A 20,452-nucleotide genomic window follows, 5' to 3' on the forward strand; every position below is an offset into this window, starting at 1 on the left:
GCGATATCCACAGTGACTTATTTGTCATATACTTAAAAAAACACAGCGTATATTTCCAACTTGTATTTGACAATTCTACTTAAAGCGAGAAAGCTGTTGTCAAGATCCAAGACACTAATCAAAAGAATTCAATTGATATTTTACATTAATACTCGGTTGTTTGCCTAAATTAATGTTGCTTCGGCATACCTCACTCCATTCCAAGATGGTGGACCCATTCACGCCCGTCGGAAAGTCGTCAAGTAGTAGGAACATTGTTACACTTCCTGTTGAGGTCCTAGCGCTGCCGGCTGCTGCAAGATGGGGTTACATTAGATGTTTTTCGGGTGAGTTCGACACAGGAATGTAGTCGAGTAGTACTGCAGACCTCAAAGATTTATAGAACAACTGTAGTGCCAGCTCTTACCCCTTAGGGCAGCAGCACCAGAGTTGTGCGTGCGTGTGGCATATATGAGCTTTAGATATTTTACAGGACACAACAGGAGCAGATGTGCACACATCTCGAATTGGAGCTGAAACGTAAATGAGACGTGGTCGCTAGCTTGGACAAGATTAACTGGTACTTTGCACTGATGACGGTGATATTTTTAAAGGGGTTTCAACCCAATGCATTCTGTATCGTAGTCTTTAAGGGTGGCCGTGAGTCTCGCATTTTTCAGGCAAGGGAGTCCACAGGTTTTGGGGGTGAGGTGGGGTGGGATAGCTTAATGATTTGGCCCCTGCCCAGGACTTTAACTGGGTCGGGTCCTGCCAAGACTGATCACTATCGGGCTCTCCGTTTTTTCCCTCACTCCGATGGAAAATATCCTAATTCTGCCGCACCTGATAGCGTTGCCACGTCTCCATGAGTCCCAATCTAAGCAAGTAACATGGGCGCCAATTGCTCTACTAGTTATGGGTTAAAGTGCAGGAGTAGCCAGAGTTCAGTGTTTTTCACCCCTTCTTAGAGCCCCTGCAGCTACACTCTGCATATTGCTGGATTCCGGACCCTATTCCGGACCCTTCTAAAATGTATCTTATTCAAACCTCATTTATGCACGCAAAAGGGCATTGGACAGTAAGGGAGTTATTAACGTATTAAAACCGTGCCGATAGCACACAACAAATATTATTGCTTGCCTTTTCTACCCTCCGGTAAGTCATTTTCACTTGTTTATCTTTTAATCCGCAGTATTGATATACTGCTTCTATAACTTTGGTGTGAGGGAGATGGGTGAAGCAGGTAGCACCACAGTGATCATCTGGGTATTGGATAGTCGTTCTGCTTTTTTTGGAAGCTGAAGTAGAGATCAGGACAAAAATACAAAATCAGGGTCCGTATGTTTTTAGGATATGTCAGTTTTTTTGCCCCTTGCACTGGGATTGCAATTATAAGTGGGGACATGTTTATCTCACCCGTAAATACGGGGTGCAATAAAGTTTGCATCCTAGTTTAATTTTGGCAGGTAAAATCTGTCGGAATTTATCTGGGGAAAATGTGCAGCATTTAGAGGAACATGTAGTTTTTAGTGCATAAGCACAAACATCCACGTGTGTTATTCCCAAATGTCAGATTAGGCATAAATCGCACCAATGGGTTCCAAAAACACCAGTGTTGGGTTTTATTGAATTTGATTATTATTTCTGACACGAGATACTTGTAACCGGCTGTTAGATTTGTGGGTCTCTAGTTGGCATAGGTAGGTACGTGTGACAAATAAGGGACCCTTGCGTCTAGTCAGGGAAAGGGGTACACTCCTAAAATAACCCCTGCTCACCCCGTGGTAGCTTGGCACTAGCAGACTGGCTTATCTCAGAGGCACCGGCCCTTTCCCTTTGCTTCAGGTATTCTTCACTTAGGAAATGCATATAGAGATATGCACAATTATTTGATTTCTTTTTTTTGATTTCTGTATTTTTTTATTGTGTATAAAAAATATATATATTTACATGGAGCATGGAATATACATGAGTGGAGGAAGAAGGAAGAGAAAAAGGAAAAGGAAAGAAAAAAGGAAAAAGGCGCGGGGGGGGGTGTTTGGCCGCTGGTCTTCCGTGTCTTTGCGGTAGTTCGATAGTTCGATAGGTCGAGTTCGAATAGTTCGGATGTCAGATTTCCAGATTTCCAAGACCTGCTTGTCGATGTGTCTTGCTGCCCCCCTTCTCGATGCTAGGTTGGTTTCCTGTCCCACGCCCCGGACCATAGAGGGGACAGAGAAGGATAGAAGTCGGAAATGAAAGAGGTGAAGAGCCTTGCAAACTGGTTCCTTTTTGTCAGCGTGTGGATCCGCAGAGTGTGCCCCTCGTGGATGTCTAGGTTCTGCGCCTATGGGGGTTTATGCGATGATAGGTAGAGGTCTAGGGGTCCCCACATGTTTGACTGCCTGTGAGTTTTCGGCGAGTGTTTCGCTGTGATGTTATCTGCCCCCCTTAGGAACGTGACCCAGTTGAGCCATGCCTGGGGCGCAGCTTTCGACGTTTCCTTCCAATTACTTAGGACTATTTTGACTGCGGCCGTCAACAATAGGTCAATGAGGTCACGATCCTCTGTCGTTGTGATGGTAGGGGATGCAAAGTCTAGGACTAGACTTGGGAAGTCTATTTGTATGGCTACTCCTGTGATCTCATTGATGAGTGTTCCAATTCTTTCCCAGAAATCCCTAATCTTAGGGCAACTGAGCAGAAGGTGTTCTAAGTCTCCCCTCCCTTTGTCGCAATTCCAGCACGCATCACTCTCTCGGATTCCCAAGGAGGCCAGGCGGGCCGGTGTCCAGTATGCCTTGTGCACTAGCCAAAATTTGTCTGGTTTAGCGTTGCCGTTATCTTTTTCCTAGAGGTAGATCTTTATAGCTCTGCTTTCTCGTCCTCACATAGTTCCTTCCCTGCTAAAGCTCCCCAGAAATTTGTGACCTTATCGTTGAGTTTGGTGTTTTTGGGGCGGAGGGTTTTGTATAGGTGTGCTACTTGGTGTCCTAGTGTGTTGAGACTGGCTGCGAGTTGTATGAGCGATGGTGTCCGGCTGTTGAGGTTTGCCTTCCTTATTGCTACTTTGATTTTCAGGAAGTTGTTGAGTTCTATGCTTTGTAGGTTGTATGCTTCCTTTAGGGTGTCAAAGGTTATGTCCGCGCCCTGTTTCTGAAGGTCTTGGGCAATGGAGAAACCATGTCCGTACCATTCGTGCATGTCTAGAACCTTATCCCTGTATCTTAAAGTGGGGTTGTGCTAATTATTTGATTTCTAAGTGATACAACCTGTCGGATGGAGAAAAAGAGTGGTGACTGAGCTGGCACATTCTTTACTAATAGCTTTACCGATCTTACACTCCATCACAGCTGTTAGATGTTCACTTTATTCCTTCTGCACTTTGACCTATTAGTAAGATTTTGACTGGGAGAGGTGTGGAGGTGTGGCGCAGTGGCCAGAGAGACTGCGGCAGCGCAGCAGCTCAGCGAGGCCTAAAGTGACTCTGGGCAATAGCTCACTTAATTATCCAGACGGGCTCCCATCGAATTGAGACCTTCAGGGGTGATAAGTTCGCGCTTTACAAATGTGTAATCTAATGGTATTGAATGGTTCTGCAGTCAGTAATGTTTTGAGTCATGTACTGTCTTACAGTGTGACTTAACATTGTCGGTAACATTAATACAATCATATGTACTTTTCAGCCTTCTTCCCACTAGCTCCCATAACTCCTGCAGTATCCTGTTCTCCCCCGCCAACTATGATTCCCCTTCCTCCTTTTGTTGTATCAACTTTTTTTAGATAATTACTTTCCAGTAATTGTTGGGGGACCATACAGTTCACCCTCTAGTCCACTGACTGAGCTAAGCATCAGCTTTTCATTAAATAAATAAATGTGTTCTCTTTTTAGAAGTTCCAACAAAGGGTCCAACAATCCAATGGGCAGGCGTTTTATATAACGTATTGTCTTTCTCTTTCACACATAATTTACTCTTGTTTTGTGTTAGGCCCTAGATGTATTCTGCACCACTTCATCACGGTCAGGTTTCTTGAATGGCATTCTTCTTTAAAACTGAATCAAACTCATGTAAAAATAGAAATCGGACACCCTATGTATCTTCTGCCGCAATACAGATATGCGAACTAACCGATCGCGAGCAGGGAAAAAACTCCGCTGCACTACACAAAGCAGAGTTTTCTGCACTCCGCAAGCTCCATGGAGCGTGGAGTGCAGAAAACTCAGTGAATGGAGCGGAGTTCACCGCCCACACCTACAAACAACCTGTACTGGCCTACCCTAACAAGTAGTCTGCCCATTAAATATTGATTCGTATATGGCTTCAGCTTCTCATGGAACTCTGTTCCTCACCTGAAGTATTGCTGCTTGAGGGCCTGTTGCCACTGTGTAATTAAAGTTAAAATAGACTTTACATAGGAAGAGCATTTTATCTTTAGCTAATAACTTTAGTGCAGTTTGAGGAACCTTCACATAACTTTCCCCAAAAGCAACTTCATCCACTCAGCTCTTACCTGGCAAGGGTTGGGGTGATCCATCAAGGGGAGGGGAGGGGTGGTGGGGGATATAGGTAGACGGGGGGAGGTGGGGTTGAGAAAAACGGCGGGCACTTAAAAGCAATTTCTCCATGCAGTTCCTATATGGATTTTTGAACAGTGCTACAGCCAAAACAGCTGAACAGAATTACAGCAAATTTGACATAAAGCTATATCTTTAACCAGAAAGCATGTGTTTTGTGATTTGGTATAAATGTGGTCAATAGTTTTTGAAAAAACAAAGGTTAAAAACATATAGATATCTGGACTGTTGGGCTTTCGAGAGTCCCACAGGCACGTAAATTAAATTAAAAAAAGCATACTAATTGACCGAGAGGTTTCTTTTCCGCATTGGCCGTCTTGATCCCACAGGTTAAAAAATGTAAGATATCTGGGCTCGCGTGAGTCCCACGGGCATGTACATAAAACAAAATAAAGCATTCAAATTGGCAGGGAGGCACTCCTCCCACCCATTGGCCATCTTGCTCACCCAGGAGCAAACTCTTTCATTGACTGACTTCAACCTAAGCAAAAATGGTGCTGACGCCATACAGGACTTTGAAACTCAGTCCCTGGGTGGAAAAAAATGTTAAAAAATAACTTTTTGGGGTGAGGGTGGGGACCACGATCCAGCGGGAGACAGCCCTGGCCCCTAGACTGCCGCAAGAGTGCCCTGGGACGAAGACCTGTGGCCACCGACAGACCACCCATGGCCAAAGTCCATGCGCTGCTTTAAGGAGTCAGCCCACACCCTAATTGCCCCTGTAACTCATCCCTTTTCAGCTAGACCTTGCAGCTAAAGCAACTGTAGGAAGAGCTGTAATTTGCGAACATGTTTTGTACCGTAAATCTCAATTGATACTCACATCAGTGTATTACAGCAGTCTCCTAATGCTTACAAATGTTACAACTACTGCTAAACTTTATACATCGTAAACCATAAATATTTGCCTTCTGCAATTTATTTCCAACAAGTTCCAATGACTTCATTTTACATCACGCCTAGGTTAGAAGTTGAGGACGTGCAACCTTCCCACAGATTCCTAATCAGATGACCGGTTATAGCGCTCCTGAGGTACAACTGGTCCCTCAGTGCTGGTTTCATACTGTCTTTAAGCTGAAGGTGATTGGGTCTAGCAAATCAAAGCAGCTTAATGGGGAGACGTATCCTTCTCAACTTAAACATTAAATCATGAAAAGGCAGCTCTCCACTAATAGCACAGATATGTGATTCATTGCTTTGTGAACCTTTTGTTTCCAAAGTGCAAGCAATCGGTAACCAATGATTTTAGTGCAGTCTCCCATTATCCCCACATCTGTCCATTATTTGCTTCCTTCTACTGGACCCTTATCCACGCCTGTCTTCTTTATATTAAATTTAAATGTGCCCATGGATTTTTTAAAAAAACCTTTATTGAAAGACACGTATAAGTACAAGCGCTGGCCTACAACCACAGGGGCCGGCCGCAAAGTCAGGAGAATCAAAATAACAAAGCAATGTATACGATAGAGTGAATACAGGATGGATGCAAATAAAGTCGTTACATCGCCAGCGCCAGGATAAAAGAGGTTTCATTTTACATTATATAAAGGAGGCAGCAACCATATCTACCAGCGCGTCATGCAACATATATAGAAAAGAAGGGGGGGGCGGGAGGGAAATAGCCCCCCACGCAAGCAGACGACCACAGTGGGGCAGAGCCCAAAGACCTCACACGCCCATACCAGGTGCAGAATAGAGGAAGAATACCAGCAAACAAATAAAGTGGACGCCACACGTACAGCCCACCCGCCCCGAAAAAGGAGAAAGTGCAGACGCTAGCGAAACAGAGGAGTAAACACCAAGGGACATAGCCCACCCCCTGGAAAAGGCAAAAAAGGGACCATAGAATAAAACAAACTAAAATAACAAACACCCCCCCCCCACCCTACATCACTGTAATGGCTACGGCCTACCCCACTAAACAGCGTGCCTGTCGCCCAGAGTCACCCGAAATATAGAAAAAGAGAAAGGGAATTATAACGAAGAAAGAGAGGGGAATAAGAGAAGGAAGGAGAGGAAAAGGAAGAAAGAGAGAGGAGAGGAGCCAGCGACCGAGACATAAAACACTACCCCCCCGCAACAATAATGCACTAATCGAGGTCGAAAAGGAGAGTCAAGAAAAGCCTACACCAGGATGTAAACAGGAACCATCCAGAATAACGAGGCCCGGAGAAGCCATGTAAAAAAGGGTCCCACAGGCATCCGGGCACGATCACCCCTGTCCACTTTTATGAAGAGTCGAGCTTCCCAACCCCGCCACAGCCAAAAAACAGCAGAACACAGTGGGTCCATACCAGTCAGGAAAAGCCGGTGGGATCTCCGCAAAACAACGTCCCGGCAAACTAGAAGCAACCAGGAGAACTCGGCAACAGTCAGAATGCAAAAGTTCCTCAAAGATCCACGTGGTCAAGCACAGTATATGGGCCGTCCAGCACGAAGCAAAGAAAACAGGATGTAGAAAGCACTGCAGCATCGGCACCGGGTCCGCTAGATCCCATAGAATCGAGCACCCAGCCGGAGATCCCAGCACAGCCGCCGGCGAAGTTTCAGGCAGTACAATTCGGGGAGACGACACTTCGTCACAAAATGGCGGAGCCACCATGTCAGCTATCCGCAACTCCAAGGCTCGACATTTCAAGGACAGGTCGATCCGCAGAGCAGACAGGGCAAACCAGATAGCACTCCGAGTAGGGGCCGCCCAAACCAAACGAGGGCTGGAGAAAGCAAATGCGGCAACCTCCCTGTCTCCAGGAGAAAGACACCCCGAGGGGCCATCCGCCATCTTAAGTACAGCACCCTCCGCCATCGCCGCAGGTTCTTCCAAGTCCATCAGGAGCACCTGCGGCCCCAGGGCTCACCGCCAAACCGCGGCGGATGGCGCTCGGCGGAGAAAGGAGAGTCACCAGAAGAACGGGCGTGCTCCCCACAGCACTCGGGGGGAGCCCAGCACCGGATCCCGGGCGGGACTAACAACAGGAGTGGGATTCTCACGTGAGGGGTGCCGGACAGCGCGGCTTCTCTTCTTCGGGCCGGTAGGCGAACGGACATGCGGGGTGGCCCACCAGCGGGGGCGGGTCTGCCCCGGGGGTCCCGGCCCGCGGCTCTCAGGCTCCCACCATCGGGTCTCTCCACCGGTTCCGGACCGCCGGCACTCCGATCATCTCCGGGCAGGCACAGCACTCGAGGCCCCGGCGTCAGGGCCGGGAAGGCCAACAAAGTGACCAGGGCAGAACGCCGGAATCACTGCACGCCAGAGCCCCGGAAAAGGATGGTAAGTGACGGCTCTTCCTCAGTGACCAAATTCGGAACACCCCGAACAGGATGAAATACAGGATAGGTGGCGGGGAGGAAGAGATCACGGAGCGAGGCGGTTATGCGACCGTTCCGATCGCCATCTTGGCTCCTCCCCCGTGCCCATGGATTTGATCCTTGTTGGAAATGGGATCCCTGGCTGGCCAGGGCTTTCGCCAAAGTCAGTCAGAGACCACCACACCCAAGTCAGGGCAAGGGAGTTACACGCCAAGATAACCCCTACTCACCCTCTAGGTAACGTGGCGCGAGCAGCAAGGCTAAACTTGGCGGCAAGCGGCGGGATAAGGATTTGTGTTTGCGTTGTACCTTAGTAGTAACAGGCCATACCACAAAACTCTGCATTTAGATGACCACATTTTTAGGGGATTGTATTGTTTTGGAAGTTTCATTATTTTCTTCTCCTGAAGAGTGTCATTTGATTGTGTTCAGTACATTTGTCCCCCTCCCTGCTTCCAGAGTTTGGTACCTGTGTCGCTTTTGGTCAGGTTGAGAAGTCAGGGGTGGTAGAAACTGCCTTACCGATCCGAGGGGAGGGTGTGTGTGGATGAATGGTGTGTTTTCCTGGACGCATGAGTATGAGTTCTCTTTGATAAGGAGATTGTTGAAGTTTTGGAATTGTGTCCTCTTAATTCAGATTGTTCAGTCCCCTGTGTTGCACGTGTCTGTGAGCATCTTGCCAAGATGGAGTCTGCTTTTAATGTCTGGGGTCTGTTTTTGCATGAACTGAGAGAGTTTTGCGAAGAGAGAGACATTGCAGTGAATGAGTCAGACACCCAGTCCCAACTTAGGGGTAACCTGATCCAATGGCAGAAGGAGGACTGGGAGCGTGAGCACAGTGAGGAGAGGGCCCGGGTCTCACACCATGAGGGTGGTGGGTCAGAGGGGAGCCCTGAAGAGTCTGAGGAGGAGGAAGAAAATGATAGCACAGGGACGCCAGCAGATAGTGAGGACCCCATAGATAGGGAGTCCCTTGCTGGGTCCAGTTTAGGAGGCAGCGCCTCATCCCTTTACCTGTCCCCAGAGGAGCTGGAAGATAGGAGGAGAGAAAGGGAGCACCAGCTGGCTTTAGAAAAGCTCAGGTTGGAGCATGCCCAGGCTATGGCACAGCTGGGCATTAGAAGGCAACAGCTGGAGGTTAAGAAGCAACAGCTGGAGACCGAGAGGGTCTTAGCGCAGGACAGGATAGAGGAGGCTGAGAGGGCCTCCACCAGAGGCGAAGTAGCTCTGGAGGGTAGACTATCCCCTGCGCGCAGTGTTGAGTGTCTGGATCCCCCAGGGAGGGTTGGGTCCAGTGGTGGCAGCTATTTAAATCACAGTCTAGAAAGTCCCAGTTCCCAGAGTATGGTTCCTGTTTCCCCAGAGGAGGAGAATAGGTTGAGGTTTAGGAACCTTAGGAAACCGTCTCATCAGTCTTGGGAAGACTTTGAGGATGACTGTTGTAGAGCCCTGTGTGATTGGGTACGGGAGCCCACGAAATGTGATTGGGACCTATTGCTCGATATGTTTCTCAGAGAGCAGTTGCTCAGTTGTTGTTCACCAGGGTTGCGCCAACACCTGTTAGGGTGTGGATTGTCTGAACCATGTGAGCTGGCAGAGGAAGCAGACCGCTGGGAAGGGACCAGAGGTTCTGTAGAGTCATTGGTGAGTGACTCCAAAAGTAGTGGGTCAGGGATCTTCCAGCCCAGCGTGGTGGAAGAGGCTCAGTGTAGCCCAGCTAGGTCCCAGTATAGTGAGAAGGGTGGAGGGGCTGACTGCCTGGCTCAGTGGAGCAGGAGTCAGTGGGTGGCTGAGAGCCCCCAGAGGCCCGAAGCCCTGTCTCAGAACCTGGGTGGTTTCTTGAGGGAACACCAGGTTGGGGACCTAGGCTGTCCTGTTAACCCAGTTGAGGAGGATCTCCTAGTGAGTAGAGGACCTGGAGCGTCTGTAACCAGAGCGCCTGTGGTTCTAGAGTCTGGCAGTACCGCTCCGGTAGGGAGGGTACAGGAGTCCAGAGTGAGGAGTGATTGGGGGAGTTCCCCAGTGGAAGGACCAGTGGGTCAGGGACTACCCAGTTGGGCTAGGTTCCAGTGTAGTGACCATGGTAACAACACTTCTGGTCTGGGGGATCGTCACGCACTGTCAGGTGGACAGAGGGCGGGAGATCTGCGCCAGACAGACAGTCACACAACAGATGTGTCATTTGTTAGCCTCAGGGGGATTGTGTGTGAGTCCCCAGAAGTCCTGGAGTGCCAGGCAACTGTTCCACCGAAGGTTTTAGACCAGAGGTTGGAAGGCCAGGTTCAGGATCGGCCTGACCTGAAGGGTAGGACGACTGTAACCAGTGTCCTGACCGGTTCTTCTTCCAGAGGAACTTCTCCAGGTGGGAGAGGGCAGACCTCTAGAAGGGGGTGCAGAGGGTGGGAGAGCCCACCTCTGACCCCGGTGCAACCTGAGTGGATAAGTCCTGGGTTGGAATGGCGTTCTAGGGGTACCCCTCGCAGAGGGAGGAGGAACCCTAGAAGAAGAGGTAGGGGGAGGAGAGCCTTCCCTGAGACTCCTGGTCCGCCTGAGGTTGTAGGCCCTAGGCTGGAGTACCAGTGGCAGTCTAGTCCTGTCTTGCAGACAGGAAGAGTGGAAAATGGCTCCTATGTGCCAGGGGTTACTACCCCCCGCTCTGCGAATTGGCATGGACCAGTGGCACCTGGGTGGCCCAGGGCCTGGTCCTGGCCGCGGACAACTTGGGAGTACCAGTGGGGTAGCCCAGTTGGTCCAGACAGTGTGTTTAGAGGGAATCCCATGGGTTCACCGTGGCGTAGAACAGGAGGGTGTCCCTGCAGTTGTGGGCCCGCGTCCGTGTTCTATCGCCCCAAGCAGGGAAGTCCATCACGGTGGTGATTGGTCTCCCCTGCGTTTTGGCTGGAAGGGGGTTATGTTGGACTTTGGCCCTTAGGGCAGGTTCACCCCTAGACTTTTTGCTTGAAATGGTGACCTGGAGATGGTGATTTTTGGGATTCTGCGCACTTTCACTGTGTCCCAGTGGAAAGTGCGTGCGCACTCTGAGTGCATGTGCTGAGCTAGGCCTGCCCGCCCATAGGAATGCATGGGGAATGTCTGTGTCCCTGGTAGTTCCTGATGCGTGGGGTGTACAGGCTTGAGTCTGGTATGTGTGAACTCGTGTGAGTGAATGCTGCGCAACGGTGTATGCAGCATGTATGTGTCTAGTAGGGAAGCGCCATTTCTAGACATGGCTGTACGTGTGCTGTGAGGGTGCTGGCGTGTGATTGGCTGGAGCTGGCTGGCATGCCAGGCTCCAGGAAGTCTGGATGGGTCTGCCCGGTGGTGAGTGGGAGATTTGCATGAGTAATGTGTGGGAGGAGTGTACCTGTGTCCTGGATGGGCTGGGTTTTCCCCACACAATGCTGGCTCCGCCCCCCTGTGGTGTGTCTAATGACCCAAGCCCTGCCAGTGAATAGAGAGGGTGGTTGAGGTAAACAGAGTACTCAAGAACCAGCTGCGACTGGTTCCGCCCCCACTCTACACCCTTGAACAAAGGAATGCACTGTATAAAAATGGGGCTGTGTCCCCACAGAGGTTGTTCTGCTTTATGGATCCTGCCAGAGGGGGCTGTTGCTGCTGCTGGGGCCAGGAGGACCGCCACTTGGGGTGTCTCCCTGCCTGGAGACCCAGTGTGCTGGCTCTGGCCCAGCCTTGCCCCCCTGCCTGCCTCCAGACCCTGCTGGAGCCTTGTCCTGTCCTCCAGTGCTGGGGAGCACTGAGGACTCCTGGCCTGCAGCCTGAGAGCGCTGCTCCCTGCCCTTCAGCGCTGGGAGCGCTGAAATCGCCTGCCTAGCGCTTGGAAAGCGCTTGATTTTGCCCCTAGCGCTGTGAGCGCTGTATTTGGTCCTGGAGGCGCTTGGGAGCGCCTGCCCTTCGTTACTAGCGCTGCCAGCGCTGGGTGTGCACAGCCGGTGCCCACCCGGCATCCGATCGCCCCGTGTGGCGAGTTGGCGGCGCGGGTGCCACCCCGCTCATTGCCGCGGTGTTATTGTCCGGTTTTATTGATCTACGAGGGAGCCCACTCCTCGGATCATCTGGGAAGCCGCCTGCCTGCCTAGAAGCGAGCCGCCGCGCTGCCCGCGGCGACCCGGAAGTGGTGAGGCGGCCGACCAATCACAGTGCGGCCCCGGAGAGGCCGACCGGAAGTCCCGCCCCGCTGCCGCGACCCGGAAGTCAGGCAGGCCGGGGGCAAGACGAGAAGCAGCCTGCCGAGGAGAGCCCCGGGACCAGCGGGAGAGACCCGCCGTCGCTGGAGAGCCCAGCGCGAACCCGGTGAGTGCAGGTGCCTGCAGAGGAGGGGGGGGAGCGTCGGGACACATTGCCGGTGTCCGCCCCGCCCCCTCTCTGTAGCGCGACCTCGCGCCTGTAGTCAGTAAGAGCCAGAGAGGCTCTGGGGGCATTTTCTATTGGCGAGCCTTGCGAGGCTCGATTGCCAGCCCCGCGTCCCGAGCCTAAGAGAGGCTCCAACGAGAGAGAGCACCTCAGCGCTCCTGTTGAGTCACGAGGGGCCCCGGGGGCACCAGTTGAGTTAGAGCCCAGCGAGGCTCTTGGCAAACTTCATCCCTTTGGGTCCCCAGAGAGGGGGACCCCACAGCCCAGCGAGGCTGCACCTTTTTGTTGCTGGAGCCCTGAGAGGCTCAGCAGCCCCCCCTTACTGGTCAGAGAGCCTAAGAGAGGCTCACCAGTGCCACAGTGGTGGTTCTTGAGCCCAGAGAGGCTCCAACTTTGCCCTAACTTTCCCTGCACCAGTTGCCCAGCACTTTGTGGGCAACTGCTACGTTTAGGCCCCTGACATTGGGACACAGGGACAGTCACAGGTGGTGACTTGTGAGTTTGGCGCAATTGTTATTGACCTTACACCTCTGAATGAATGTTATGCATTGCATCATGTGTTTTCCTCTTACACCCCTACAGGTATTGTAATACATAGGTGGTTGTTTTCTCCCTAGTACAGGTGGTGCTAGTGAGGTCCTGGTTACCAGTGATTACTGGTTGTGTGCTATTTTGTGCTATATTCTATGTACTAAGTGCTATTTCTGAAAGTGCTACTTCTGATTCCTGACAGTGGTCCAGGTGGCCCTGTCTTGTACATATCCATTGTAAATTCTGCCCGTGCCTCTGGCACATTGTAAAGTGTGTGTTTTATCTAATGTGTTTTGGTGTAATACAAAGGCTATTTTTATATAACCTTGTGTGGAGTTTCCTTTGTGGTGGGCCTTTGGTTGTTGTTGCTGGGGTGCGTGCGCAAATACTTAGCCTACATCGCCTCCAAGTTTAGCCTTGCTGCTCGCGCCACGTTACCTAGAGGGTGAGTAGGGGTTATCTTGGCGTGTAACTCCCTTGCCCTGACTTGGGTGTGGTGGTCTCTGACTGACTTTGGCGAAAGCCCTGGCCAGCCGGGGATCCCATTTCCAACAATCCTCCTTACCATTCTTCATTCATCTCAGTCTTCCAGTTACGAGGCATCCCATCTCGTCACTCCGGTGCTCCACATACTCATCTTGACTCCTTTCTTCTCTTGCCAAGCCCACCAAAACTAGAACTACGTCCTGCTTCCACTCTTTTTCTTTTCACATGTTTAAAGAACATTTGTATTCCTCTCTTCTCGCTCCTTATTTAAACTTTGTTGAAAGAGCTCTTTAAATGTAATAACATGAAACATTCCCTGCCGAATACTTCTGAACTTACATACTTAATGACTTCATTGTGCAAGGCTAGGGCTTTTAATTGAGTTAACTATTACTGAAGTGTTTTAGTCGTTTTCGAGGTTAAAATGTTTAAAATGTAATATTTTAACTTGCATACTACAACATAAATGTGACCTTTCTCTTTTTGTTAGTGTATACATATATATATATATATATATATATATATATATATATATATATATATATATATATATATATATATATATATATATATATATATATCCATAGGTCATGCAGTAGTTTAATCCTTAGGGAACCAGTGCCAACAAGAAGCAAAAGTCAGGCTCATAGCTAGGGGATACAAACGATCTACCTTAGATACAGCTATGACTAAAGCCAACTTACTGAACAGACATGACCTTCTAAACCCTGACAGAGAGAGTAAAACCATCGAGAGCAAATCACAGGACGGCAATACCCTCAGACTTATCACTTGCTATAGTCGCCAAGCACGCCAACTGACAAAAATTGTGAAGCAACATTGGCCGATCTTATTAACAGATCAAGTCCTTAGGGACATCATGCCCAAAACACCTACAGTCACATTTAGGCGTGCGTACGCCATGCGCAATGACTTAGTCATTAATAGTCCGGAAACAGCAAAAAACAACGACTGGCTATCTCCCCGCAAAGGGTTTTACCGCTGTAGCTCCTGCAGAGCCTGCAAATTTGGGGTCAACACTAGATCCTATGAGACACCCTTTGATGCTAACCCCATAGCTTTGAGAGACCACTATACCTGCCGTACTGAACTAGCCGTCTATGTACTCAAATGCAGCTGTAATTTACAATACGTTGGCAGCACAAAGCTACCTGTGCACCAACGTATTTTGCAGCATTTACGTGCCATCATGCACGCTGATCAAAGCTACCCGGTAGTTCGACATTTTCAGACGGTGCACAATAAAAACTTGGCGCATTTGACGTATTTTGTCATAGGCGCTGTAATCCCCAGTAAAAGAGGAGGGGACAACGAGAAAATCTTGAGGCAGTTAGAATCCAAATATATAGTGCAGCTCAATAGCAAAGCCCCAGGGGGTCTCAACATGGGAGAGGACCTCCATAATTTTTTATGATCTAGTAGGCAGGCTACTTTGGCGGGGCCAGCATAGTTTGACCATCCAGGGGGCATTTTGCTTTGATGACCATTTTTTATCGGGGGACACAAGTTCAATTTATTCATGAGATTGTCAGAAATCCCCACAGTAAGAGAGATGAGATTTATATTAGTTATTTCACGTTGCACAAGCACTTTTTCATAAAAAAATATGATTTTTTTTCATTTTTTATTTTTTATTTCAAGGCCATCCACTTTATATGTTGAGCACCCTTTCTTAGCATCACACATTTTAGTCAGAAGGCAAGGCACACAGCTAGGCCCCATAGTGAACAGAGTCAGTAAATTTACATCTTTCTACATATGCATTTTTAATGGGGGCCCGGGATTATTGAAAGTATTGTATACTTATTATTTTATGTCCATAACAGAAGCATATGATCCATAATGGTGCAATTGTTCATTTGCGATGCTTTGCACAATGATTAAACGATAGTACTGTATCAGAATCTAAAAGTATGCATTTTGCACAGTGAGTCAGGCATGGGAGTTTTGCACAAACGTATTGGTACTGTTGATATTTGTCAATGATCAGTGTCCATTCCCCTTTGATTGCCAATCAAGTAACAGCACTGCACATATGCACTTTTTATATGGAGTTACAGTACTCATTCTGTTGTGCTTCCTTACGCATGATCGTATTTGTACCAGTGTATATATATTAATTTCTTGTTAATCAAATGATTTTAAATTTGATTTACGCATGGACTAGTTTGCACAATTGAGTATTTGTACAGTACTATGGCTTTGCATGGACAATTTGCACATTCCGGCTTTTCTATTGTATAATGAATTTTATCTAACTATCAGAGTATAATGTTGGTATATGGGCTCATATACGCATTTGGGTCTCCGTACTAGCACTCACAGCAATGCTTGATTAGGGCGTCCATCAGCTTTTATACATGTGAAACAACGCTTATAGATAGATATTACTCTTGGCATTTTAGTATATCAATAATGTTGACATGTACCAATTGTTTTATAGTAATTCACATTTGTCAATATGTGAAGCAATTATGATAATAACTGTGGCGCTTGGCATTAGTATCTTATGTGTTTTTGTTGTTCTATGCACCATGCTAAGATGGCGCCCATAATATTTTCGGCTAGTTGAGTGCAAGTATTGATAGTCCTTCGACTCTGTTAACTATTCACCACTGTGGTTTGGCGCGAAATGTGAAGTCCTTCGTTTTAAAAACGCTGTGTATGCTACTTGTTGATTATCAGTGAGCAAGGGCACGGACGTGCCCGAAACCCGTCTGATGACATCGTTTTTCACCCATGAGTTGACGAAACAAATAGCAATTTGAAGAAGCTTGCCTCTGGAGTGCTATTTTGTTGTCTGCGTGCCTTTCTGTGCGGCCAGCACATTCAAGACGGGCTGGATCTACACACATATATATATATATATATATATATATATATATATATATATATTCACGGTGCAAGCAGCCGCCACACCTCGCTATGGCCCCTCCTCTTTCAACAGCGGTCCGTACGGGGCAGCGAGCCCCAATTTATTCCAATTATTCACACCAAAGTCCTATGCTCCAAGGACGATATGAATTACGGACACAACCGGCGTTTTTCATCAAAAATTCATTTATTCAGCGTTTCTCGGCAGTAGAAACATTTGTCACTCTAGTGCCGAGAAACGCTGAATAAATGAATTTTTGATGAAAAACGCCGGTTATGTTATGTTATGTTAACATTATTTATTTGGCGCACAGCTGCTCCAGCAAAGGAGCGTCCTGGCGTAATTCATATCGTCCTTGGAGCATAGGACTTTGGTGTGAATAATTGGAATATATATATATATATATATATATATGTATCGTCATGTGATCAAGGCCCTTCGCGGGCTGAAACACGTCATGGTGGACTTGGTGTTTGGGCTGCAATAAAAGAATATTTGCACCAGTTTTGGGTTTGTCTCGTCAAAACTGACTAAGACGTTTTCTGCTATATATATATATATATATATCTATATATATATATATATATATATATAGATATATATATATATATATATATATATATACACACACACACACACTATGTAGTTATAGTTAGGACCTAATTTCCATAGTAAAAGCATTTTTTGACTTGCTTATAACTTTGGTGTTGCTTGACCAATCTTCATGACATTTTCCCATAAAAGTGTCAAAGTAGGTTCTGTGTGTCATGGAAAGCTTGAGGGTGATCCGTGCAGTAGGGACCGAGCAATAGGGGCGCAAAATAAGGGTGCGTTTGTAATGTTAATTCCCAATGGAAAGCGTTGTTGAACTTACAGCCTGACCCACTGGACGGAATTAGACCAAATTTAGCAGAAAGGTAGATGTTGTTGCGCAGATTGTGCTTTTTATTATTTTTTACAAATCCGTTCAGTAGATTTTCAGAAATGTAAGCTGAAAATAAGTGATATCTGTGGTTGCCAAGCCTTCGTAAAAAAAGACGAGCTTGTGCAGGGAAATGCACTGCTCTGATTGGTTGCCACCACTTTATTCTGGAAGTGTTAGCAGCCATCTTGGGACTCTGCTTCACCAAGTTCCAAAAAACAAAAGTGAAAATTAAAGAAAAGGGTGTAGGGTAGGTATACACTAATCCCCAATGCATGGTGTTGGGGTCTCACTGGGACCCTGCCACTGCATAAAAGCATTAACAAATAATAATTGCTGCAACATCGCTTCAAATTATAAAAAAAAAAAAAAGCAAGTGCAGACACGGGGGCATGTCCAGGTGGGTGCTTAGGGCCCCCCTCCATGGGCTATTCAAGGCCCCGGGTACCGCCACCTCCCCAGGGTAGTGTTATAATTATATGCGGGGACCACCACTTCCCCGGGCACAAATCATAAAATAATGCGTGGGAGGCCCTACCGTCTCCCCGCGCAGACTTGGGGACTGCCAGTTCCCCGGGAAGTAATGTAATTATATGCAGGGGAGGCTCCCAGCTACCTCAGGGACTGCCACACCCCGAGGCAGAAATACAATGATTAAAGGGGTCCGTTGCGGACCCCACAGGACCACCATCTCCCCAGAGCTTACTGAACAAAGGAGGGGGGGATGCCCGGCCCTCCTCCAGGAGCGCTACATAGCCTCCAGCGGGGTGCCCACCATCAGGATATTACAGTTTGCTATAGCTTGGCAGAAGCACCGCTGACTGACTTTGGGGACCCGGGGTTGAGTCCCACCATCAGCTCAACATCATGTGATCAGTTGATTTACCTGTGACGTAAGGAAATTAAATTTGACTTTGATTACAAGAGTGATATAGCAAATATCATGAAATATGACCACTGTCCTCACTTCTTTCGTAGAGCAAAATATAACTGCATTCTTGTGCAGCTGTTTCTGAATCTTAGGAAGGCTAACTTCTTTATAAGCCAACTTTGTTAACAATGGAATGGCTCTTGATGCTGCTAGAGAAGAAAGTTATATATCATCTTGTATCTCATTTGTGTCTGATGTAGATGTCCCCTAGGGCTTCTTGAAAAACTGTAGATGGCCTCCTACTGGCGACACCAGGCCATACTCCACTTAATCACAGATTTTTCAATTGTATCAGAAAGCATGCTTTGCGGGACCCCTTTTCCTGATAACTTATCTAGGGGCAATGATGTGGCGCAACAGCCAAACCTGCTGACTTTGGAGCTGGAGAACCAGGTTCATTTCTCAGGCGTCTGCTTAACGTCCTGTGATTCTGGGTAAATCACTTAATCTCCCCGTGCTTACAAAACATGAATGTTTTCTTGTGCAATGTGAAAGATGATCCTGGGTCATGTTTGTGCTATATAAAACTGCCCGAAAATATATTGCAAAATTTTGTGAGTGCTCCGGGTTCTAAGTACCACTCAAAACTGGAAGTGAAGCACAACCTTATGATGGCAGTAGCAAGAATCCATCCTTGCATTGAGCGTCTGTCTCTTTGGAGAAAAACAGGCACGCCTGTCACTTTTGTTTTGAAAGTGTTTTTATTACTCTATGGTGAATTTTGTGTTTAATGTGAAAAAGAAAGCACCATTGTAATTTTTTGGTGCAAAATCTTTCTTGGAGGCTTTTCCTTTGAACTTTGTAATAAGCATCTGTCACCTAACCACAGGCACTATAAAAACTTCAGCTTACTAAAACAATCTTACTTTAATATTATGTGCCATATATGACCTGGACTCTGCTGTAGTGTAGTTCCTATTATCCCAATAGGCTCTGCGCATTGGAATAATACCTTCAATAGTATAGGCCTAGACCAGACGTTAACTAGGTCTACTACTGTCGATATTAGACTTAAAGTTTTGGGTTTGCCAGCTAGCTCAGAGTTCACTAGAAACTTTCTCGAATAGGCAAGGAGGAGTTGAACCTCCCTGGATAGACAAGAAGGGATTTAGTTTCTGACAACCATAGAACATGACAACTTTGCTCTCCCCTAATCAAGAGTGTATCTCTAGAGTCGTGTGAAAACAAAAGACGACTTATTTTACTCAGTCAGTACGTGCATTCTTAGTCTCACCAGATTGTAGAGAAAAGGAAGAGACGGGCGTATTCAATAAAAGATGTTATTTATTGATCAGTCTCTTTTCTCATACAAGAGAAATGGATCGATATTATTGCAATACTTATGGTTAAGTAAAGTGCATACATTAAAAGCAGAAGTATAAAATAATACTGTAAAAACATTGATATGGTTTCTAAGCCATATGAAGGTTTAAAATGAATAAAATGAATACATACACATTTACATTTGACTAATCGTACTCAACTGGTGTTTCTAACTACGCCTACCCCGTGTACCTGACCTAAGCCTAATACGTGGGCGGGAATAGAAAGTTACAGTTTAAGTTAAGTTTGTTTTGCCAAGTGACTGACTAAAGAATTCTCTGCAAGGGGTTATTCAGTTCTGTACCTGGAATCTAGGATGAATGAGGGATGGTATCTCTCGTCTCTGGTCTCGATATTCCAGGCTGCCTGCGAGGGCTACCCGGAAGCGCCGGGGCTGGATTTCTCGGCAGGAGAAAAGGCAGCTTCTCGTTCTCAGCGCGTCAGGAAGGCGGGGCTGCGCCAGCGGGGTCTGCTCTGCTCTGGGCTTCGGCAAGTCTGGCTGCTCCGATCTCGTCACCACCGCGTGTTTGCATAGGGCAATATCGGTAATATTTATACCTTTAAGGTGCCGAGATTGACATAAGGATGGACATAGATACGTCAATAAGGATGTCATACGACCTGGTCGTTAGCACATTCTTTTGCTGAAGTTCTCGGTGAAATCAAAACAATGGCCGCAGGGTTTTTCCCAGGTTGTCATAGGTTTGATTTGTTTTGAGAACTCCGTATGCCTTATCAGGGGCTGGAGGAATATCGCTTGTCTAATTAGATGGCAAGCGTTATGACCTAATCAGATAACACGTTCCTGTGCCGTAGTGTGGCTTAATCAGATAACGGTTCCTGCATCATGGGGGTTTTCTGCCTCATGGGATGGCTGCTAGTTAACTTGTTAACCAGAATAGGGTCAGGAATAGGGGGATCGATACAGAACCTATAGGAATACATCACACCCACTCCACGCTAACTATGGACATATTTACGAATCTATGCATAGTAAAACATACTGTAGAGTATCGTGTATACCTTACCACCCCAAAATACATAAATGCATTTTGAAATTATCAAATATATGGAAAAAACAGTCACATGTAATATATGCACTCAAGCTGTAGAATAATGCTAAAGTAATCACGCATATCTATACATTAT

The 20,452-nt window shown here is 47.3% G+C and overlaps 1 protein-coding gene across 4 annotated transcripts in view; it reads left to right on the top strand.

Moving 5' to 3' along the window:
• Positions 1–268: 268 nt before the first annotated feature.
• Positions 269–20,452, top strand: part of ZNF106 (zinc finger protein 106) — a 395,360-nt gene continuing 375,176 nt past the window's right edge. For 2 of the 4 annotated variants that reach the window (XM_078659625.1, XM_078659628.1), the window contains exon 1: positions 269–326. The gene's annotated coding sequence lies outside the window, so the exon portion shown is untranslated. Of the gene's footprint in view, positions 560–20,452 lie in introns of all 4 variants that reach the window. The other 2 variants (XM_078659626.1, XM_078659627.1) reach the window with 2 other exon arrangements.

This window comes from Lissotriton helveticus, chromosome 9 (assembly GCF_964261635.1).
Source record: "Lissotriton helveticus chromosome 9, aLisHel1.1, whole genome shotgun sequence".
Classification (NCBI taxonomy): domain Eukaryota; kingdom Metazoa; phylum Chordata; class Amphibia; order Caudata; family Salamandridae; genus Lissotriton; species Lissotriton helveticus.